The following is a 7,847-nucleotide window of genomic DNA, read 5'->3' as shown; positions in this document are numbered from 1 at the left end:
TTATTGCTACTGTTTCATTCGTATAATTTTCTTGATTCACGTGCCATTTTTTTTTCATTCCTTCCGTGTTTCTCTTGTTCTTGTTTCTTGGACTTAATTACTAGTTGGGATAAAACAAGGTTGCTTTGTCTTGATTGAGTCAATTAGTTCTTAAAGAACTTGAGTGGGAAAACTCTTGAGGTAAAAGGCAAAGAGAGTGTGAGACTATTATCGAAAAAAAGTCAATTAAGAATGAAACACGAGTGGAGTGTCATTATTCGAGTGTAAACACGTGAGGGAGTGTGTGAGGTTTACTTTTTTTTTTGCCACTAACTTTCTCTTGTGTAGCGCCTAATAATGTCTCATCGGAGTAGCGCATCACCAAGGGGGAGAGCAGATAACTCATCCTTTGTGTTGCAAGCCATGCAACAACAGTTTGAGCGGTTAAACTTGGTGTTGGGTGAAGTGAGGGATAGGATGGATCATCAAGAAGCAGCGATTAGAAATCTACAAGGTAGGAGGGATAGGAGGCGATGTGAGCATAGAGTCGAAAATCAGTATGAGAATGAAGGAGATGGTGGGGAAGAGGAAGATTTAGCATCTGACGTTGGGTCGGGTAGAAATAGAGGAGTTAGGCATGAAAGAGGACTTGAGGGGAATCTAAGGGGTCGGGATGGTGTAGATAGAGACCTTGGTAGCATCAAAATGAAAATACCATCTTTCCAAGGTAGAACTGACCCTGAGGTTTATCTAGAGTGGGAGAAAAAAATAGAGTTGGTGTTTGATTGTCATAATTACTCTGAGGAGAAGAAAGTGAAGTTGGTGGTAATTGAGTTCACTGATTATGCTATTATTTGGTGGGATCAATTAGTGACCAATAGGAGAAGGAATTATGAGAGGCCTATAGAGACATGGGAGAGTTGAAAGCTCTCATGAGGCGGAGATTTGTTCCTAGCCATTACTATAGAGACCTTTTTCAGAAATTACAAAATCTTACACAGGGGTCTAGGAGTGTGGAGGATTACCATAAGGAGATGGAGGTGGCGATGATTCGGGCTAATGTAGAGGAGGACCGAGAGGCCACCATGGCTAGATTTTTGAGTGGGTTGAATAGGGACATAGCCAATGTAATTGAATTGCAGCATTATGTGGAGATAGAGGACATGGTGCACATGGCTATGAAGGTGGAGAGGCAATTAAAGAGAAAAGGGACAGCAAGGTACACTACGGTTTCTAGCACTACTTGGAAATCAAAATGGGATAGGAATGATCCAGCTGAAGCAAAGAGAAAGACCGAACCACCTAAGGGAAAAGATGAGGGAACTAGCAACAAACCCAAGGTAGAATCCCAACCTTCACGGAATAGAGATATCAAATGTTTTAAGTGTTTGGGTTCAGGGCACATTGCTTCTCAATGTCCAAATAGGAGGGTGATGATTATGCGTGACAATGGGGAGGTGATGACTGAGAGTGAGATGATAGTGATGAGGTGCCCGAGTTGGATGATGCTAGTGATGATGATGGAGTGGTATACCCTGTGACAGGTGAGTCTCTTGTTGCCAGGCGTGCTCTTAATGCACACATTAAGGTGGATGATGCAGAGCAACAGAGAGAGAACATTTTCCATACTAGATGCCATGTCAACAATAAGGTATGTAGTATGATCATTGATGGAGGGAGTTGTACTAATGTGGCTAGCACTACTTTGGTTGAGAAATTGAATTTACCAACCTTAAAACACTCTAGACCATACAAATTGCAGTGGTTGAATGATTGTGGAGAGGTTAGGGTGGATAAACAAGTGTTAGTTACTTTTTCTATTGGGAAGTATCAAGATGAGGTGCTTTGTGATGTTGTGCCTATGCATGCGGGCCATATTTTGTTGGGGAGGCCGTGGCAGTATGATAGGAGAGTGACACATGATGGGTTCAAGAACATGTACAGCTTTGAAAAGGAGGGCAAAACAATTAAACTTGCTCCTTTAACTCCAAGCCAGGTTTATGAGGACCAATTGAAATTGAAAAGTGAGGTTGCTCAAAAAAAAAAGAGTGAAAATGAGAGTGATCAGAAGAGAAAGAGTGAAAATGAGAGTGATCAAAAAAGGAAGAGTGAAAAAGAGATTGAGCAAAAAAGAAAGAGTGAGAGTGAATATGAGCATAAAAGAAAGAGTGAGAAAGAAAGTAGAGAGGTGGCTGAGAGTAAAGAAAAAATAGTGGAGCCACGAGAGAAAAAAGAAAGAGAGTCTTCTGAGAGAAAAGGAAAGGCAAAAGTGAGTTTCTATGCAAGAGAGAGTGAGGTTAAGAGGGCTTTCTTCGCAGATCGCCCTATGATTTTTCTTGTCTATAAAGAGTCTTATCTTACTCTTGATGAAACTAACCAGTCTCTTCCTAGTTTGGCTGTTTCTTTGTTGCAGGAGTTTGAGGATGTATTCCCGGAGGAGATGCCGAATGAGTTGCCACCCATTAGAGGCATTGAGCACCAGATTGATTTTGTGCCCGGGGCTGCTATTCCAAACCGACCAGCCTATAGGAGTAATCCAGAGGAGACAAAGGAGCTTCAGAGGCAAGTTGAGGATTTGATGAGCAAGGGGTACGTGAGGGAGAGCATGAGCCCTTGTGCAGTACCAGTGCTACTAGTGCCAAAGAAGGATGGGACGTGGAGGATGTGCATTGATTGCAGGGCGGTCAACAATATCACGGTAAAGTATCGCCATCCCATTCCTAGATTGGATGATATGCTTGATGAATTGCATGGTTCATGTATTTTCAGTAAAATTGATCTTAAAAGTGGGTACCATCAAATTAGAATGAAAGAGGGTGATGAATGGAAAACTGCTTTTAAGACTAAGTATGGGCTTTATGAATGGTTGGTTATGCCATTTGGACTTACAAATGCGCCCAGTACTTTCATGAGATTAATGAACCATGTCCTACGTGCATTCATAGGCAAGTTTGTGGTTGTGTACTTTGATGATATCTTAGTGTACAGCAAGAACTTAAATGAACATATTGAGCATTTGAGATATGTGTTTGATGTGTTGAGATGTGAAAAGTTGTATGCTAATTTCAAGAAATGTGCCTTTTGCATGGAAAAAGTTGTTTTTCTTGGTTACGTTGTTAGTACAAAGGGTATTGAGGTGGATGAAGAGAAAGTCAAGGCCATCAAGGAGTGGCCAACGCCAAAAAGCATCACTGAGGTAAGAAGCTTTCATGGGCTAGCTAGCTTTTATCGGCGTTTTGTTAAAGACTTCAGCACCATTGCTGCACCACTCACTGAGGTAATTAAAAAGAATGTTGGGTTTCATTGGGGGGCTAATCAAGAGAATGCTTTTGCCACTATTAAAGAAAGGTTGTGCTCTGCACCTGTGTTAGCATTACCTGATTTTAACAAAGCTTTTGAGATTGAATGTGATGCCTCAGGAATAGGGATTGGAGCCGTTTTGATGCAGGATAGGCGGCCCATAGCCTTCTTCAGTGAAAAGTTAAGTGGGGCATCTCTGAAGTACCCTACTTATGACAAAGAGCTTTATGCTCTTGTTCGTGCATTAGAGACTTGGCAGCACTACCTATGGCCAAGGGAATTTGTGATCCACACCGATCATGAATCATTGAAGCATCTCAATGGTCAAGGTAAGTTGAATAAAAGGCATGCTAGATGGATGGAATACATTGAGACCTTTCCCTATGTCATCCGTTACAAGCAAGGTAAGGAGAACATTGTTGCTGATGCTCTATCCCGGAGGTATGTACTTCTTACTTCTATGAGTGCCAAAATGCTTGGGTTTGAATACGTGAAAGACATGTATGCCGATGATGCTGATTTTTCAAATGTGTATGTGGCATGTGATAAGGCGGCATTTGGTAAGTTTTACAAGCATGATGGTTATTTGTTTAAAGAAAGCAAACTTTGTCTGCCAAATTGTTCTATGCGTGAGTTATTGGTGCGTGAGGCACATGGTGGGGGGTTAATGGGACACTTTGGTGTCAAGAAAACTTTAGACATTTTGCATGAACATTTCTTTTGGCCTAAGATGAAGAGAGATGTTAACCGTATTTGTGGAAGGTGCATTACATGTAGAAAGGCCAAATCTAAGGTTTTGCCACATGGGTTGTATACACCCTTACCCGTTCCTAGTGAGCCATGGGTCGACATATCTATGGACTTTGTTTTGGGGCTGCCTAGGACCAAAAGGGGTAGAGATTCTATTTTTGTTGTTGTTGATAGATTCAGTAAGATGGCACATTTCATTCCATGCCATAAAACAGATGATGCAACAAATATAGCTGACTTGTTTTTCAGGGAGATAGTGCGACTCCATGGTGTACCTAGGAGTATTGTTTCTGATAGGGATGTTAAATTCCTTAGCTACTTTTGGAAGGTGTTGTGGGGGAAATTGGGTACTAAGCTCTTATTTTCCACTACTTGTCATCCACAGACTGATGGTCAGACTGAAGTAGTTAATAGGACTTTAACTCAGCTTTTACGCACTGTTGTTCATAAGAATTTAAAAACTTGGGAGGATTGTTTGCCATTTATAGAGTTTGCATATAATAGGACGATGCATACTACTACTTCATACTCTCCTTTTGAAATTGTTTATGGATTTAATCCACTTACTCCTTTGGATTTGATGCCTTTACCTGTTGATGACAGGAGTAGTTTGGATGGACAAAAGAAGGCGGAGTTGGTGAAGTCACTTCATGAGAGGGTACGGCTTCAAATTGCCCAAAAGAATGAAAGGGTTGCTTCCCAAGCCAATAAAGGACGAAGGCGTGTCATCTTTGAACCAGGAGATTGGGTTTGGGTTCACATGCGCAAAGAAAGATTCCCAGCCCATAGAAGGACTAAGTTGCATCCTCGAGGAGATGGACCTTTCCAAATTCTTGAGAAAATTAATGACAATGCATATAAAGTCGATCTTCCAGGTGAGTATAAAGTTTCTGCAACTTTCAATGTTTCTGATCTTTCTCCTTTTGATGTAGGTGAAGATTCGAGGTCGAATCCTTTTGAGGAGAGGGGGAATGATAGGAACCAAGGTGGGCCTACTCTTAAAGATCCTTTGCAAGTTCCAGATGGGCCAATTACAAGATCAAGGGCCAAGAAGATCAAGGAAGCAATGCAAGGATTGGTGCAATCCACCTGGGATGAAGCCAGCAAGAGCCCAACACTGAAGATGGGTCTGAAAGAAGAAGAACCAGTTTTGATCCACTTTATTCAAGCTGTGGAAGACATGACTTAAACATACGGCCTATCGTTATTGGAGGCTTCCAATTTGGTTAAATGATTTATTTTATTAGTTTAGAATAAGTGGGCTTGAAGATGCTTGGCTCACATGTCTTATTTCTTTTGAACTATGTTTTTGGGAAGGCCTTGTATTTTGGCCAAGGGCTTATTTGGAAAATTACATTTTAGGAACTAGGGTTTCATCAATTTACTGTTGGGGTTACTGTAGCCGCGCGTACTGTAGCCGGTACTGTTCATCAAGGGTAATTTTGGGTAAAATGGGCATTATTTTGGCTAGGGTTTTGATTAGGTTTGGCTTTAAAAACTCTTTGTAGCCTCATTTGAGAGTTAGACAATATTGAATTTTATTTGTGAGTTGAGTTTTCTCCTCTTGTTCTTGATTGAACTCTTGAACTTATCAAAGGTAAATCACAACCTTTGTGGCGTTCCTCCTTTGTAATCTGGGTTCTTGAGACGGGTTCTTCAACGGGTCTAGATTTTAATATAATCTAGGTTCTTGAAACGAGTTCTCATCGGGTCTAGATTCTCCATCCTTGACTTGATTTTGGCTTTCTTGGGGAGTTTTCAAATTGATTGTGGGTTCAAGGGAATTCATTCCCACGGGTTCATATCAAGGGCCTAGAGGATTTCTGAAGTGAAAGGCTAAAGGGCCACCTCACTCTTTCAATTCTACACTCCGCCTAGAGAAAATATCTTGGGCTGATTTTTGTATATTGTATTGGGAAGAAAAGGCCAACAGTCAAGCTTCATTTCAGTATTATCACTTTGGATAACTTGTGTAAGAAGCCCTCTAGCCCAGTTCCCACGAAAAGCATCTCTCATTTACACTTTTCTTCGATAAAACACAAAAGACACTCTCAAACAGCTTTCCTGAACTCTTTTGACCAAGCTAATAGATATATCTTGGTTCGAAATGTTTATGGAGTACTGTTAACATGTGTATATGATTATTAGTTAAGGATTTGTTGCATGATCAAAGGTTTTGATAAAAGATTTTTTTAGATCTAGGAACTTGGAAATTGGAAGAGGAAAAACGATTTTTGTTTCAAGAAAGTTTGGATCTTTTGTGATTTAAACCTAGTCCAATGACTTTGATAATTTTATTGGAGGATCATAAGCCTCTTATATACATGTTAGAATATTAGTTTGAAGATATTTGATGTTATATTCAAAGATATGAATTTGAATGCAAAGAGATGTTCAGATAGACCAAGTGATGATGTTCTTGGCTAAATTCATGTTTTGGTTGATTTTTAACCATATGATCTTGAGTTTAAAGCTGAGAACTGTTTTAGGACACCTTTTTAAATCATGTGATGTTTTGGTTTGAAGATCCTATCTTTTTAAGTCGTGGATTAAGAGGTTGATCAAAACAAGTTATAAACATAAATTTGTTTTTGAACTTAGAAGAAAAACCGAAAAGTTCAAGTATGGTTTTAGTGATTTTGATGACTTATCTCCATGATTCAAAATATGATTATTCTTAGGAATGTGTTATGAGTATATTAGAAGAAAATTTTTGATTTAATTATGAGTTTTAAAATTTTAAAGAATTGCAACAAAAAATAAAGGGAAATGTAAAGGAATGTGGCCTATGTAAGTTTTGGCCACTATAGAGTTTTAATAGTTGTGTTTAGTTTTAAATTTTTCTAAATTTATTTTTGAGTTTATGATAAAATTTACATGAGGTATGTGATTTTTGGTAATTTTTGGAGTTAGGATATAAATACTTAAGTTAGGGATAAAATGGTCATTTTTCCATATGTTGAGGGTAAAATGGTAAGTTTACTCTAAGTTGATATTTTTTCATAATTTTCATTGTTAGTGATTAAGTTCTAACTTTTAGAAATCACTACTTTCAGTTCATCGTAATCGCGTTTGAGTTTTTGTCTAGAAACTCGAAAATTGAGGTAAATTAACTTTTAACTTACTATCAGTTTAATGTGTATGAGTGATAATTAAGGGAACTACAGTGTATGTATGTATGTTATCATATGTGTCATGCCAAGTCATTACATATTTATCTGTTATACAGAATTTATTCTATCACGAATTATTCATCTGTTACACTAGATATTCTGTCACGCATTGTTATACATTAGAAATATGTCATGTTAAGTTAAGTATGCCATTTGTTATATGTAAGTCATATCATGTGATATTCACTGTTGCAAGTATGTCAAGTTGTACTATGATTTTACTTATGACTTTGATTATGCATTCATGCTTTTACTGCCATGCATACATCATTAACCTGTGTGGAGGTTTTTTGTTATCTTAATGAGATTTGTAATCAAATCTCACTGTGGTAGTCCCAACTATCATCCTTCTCCCAAATGGTAGATCTTGTTATAGGATCTGAATGAGAATCGGGAATCAACCAACAGGAAACGGTCGACTAGGCGATGATGCGACGTAGATGATAATATATTAGTTACCTCAGATTACTATTTGTACTTATGGAGTTCAATCTCCAGCACTCTTTTGATCACAACTATTTTGGACTAGTGTTGTGATCTCAGTTATTTAGTATGCCATTATGTATGAAGTATGTTTTAAGTATTTGAGATATTTCAGTTTGGTGCATAGTATTGCTAAAGAAAAAAATTATCCGCTACGAATAT

The 7,847-nt window shown here is 38.5% G+C and overlaps 1 pseudogene; it reads left to right on the top strand.

Annotated features, from left to right (window-relative positions):
* The first annotated feature begins 780 nt into the window (after positions 1-780).
* LOC118344682 overlaps positions 781-7,847 on the top strand; it is a 7,967-nt pseudogene continuing 900 nt past the window's right edge.

Source organism: Juglans regia, chromosome 15 (assembly GCF_001411555.2).
Source record: "Juglans regia cultivar Chandler chromosome 15, Walnut 2.0, whole genome shotgun sequence".
NCBI classification, from domain to species: domain Eukaryota; kingdom Viridiplantae; phylum Streptophyta; class Magnoliopsida; order Fagales; family Juglandaceae; genus Juglans; species Juglans regia.
Note: the sequence above shows the minus strand (reverse complement) of the source record. Positions and strands in the feature narration are given on the sequence as shown.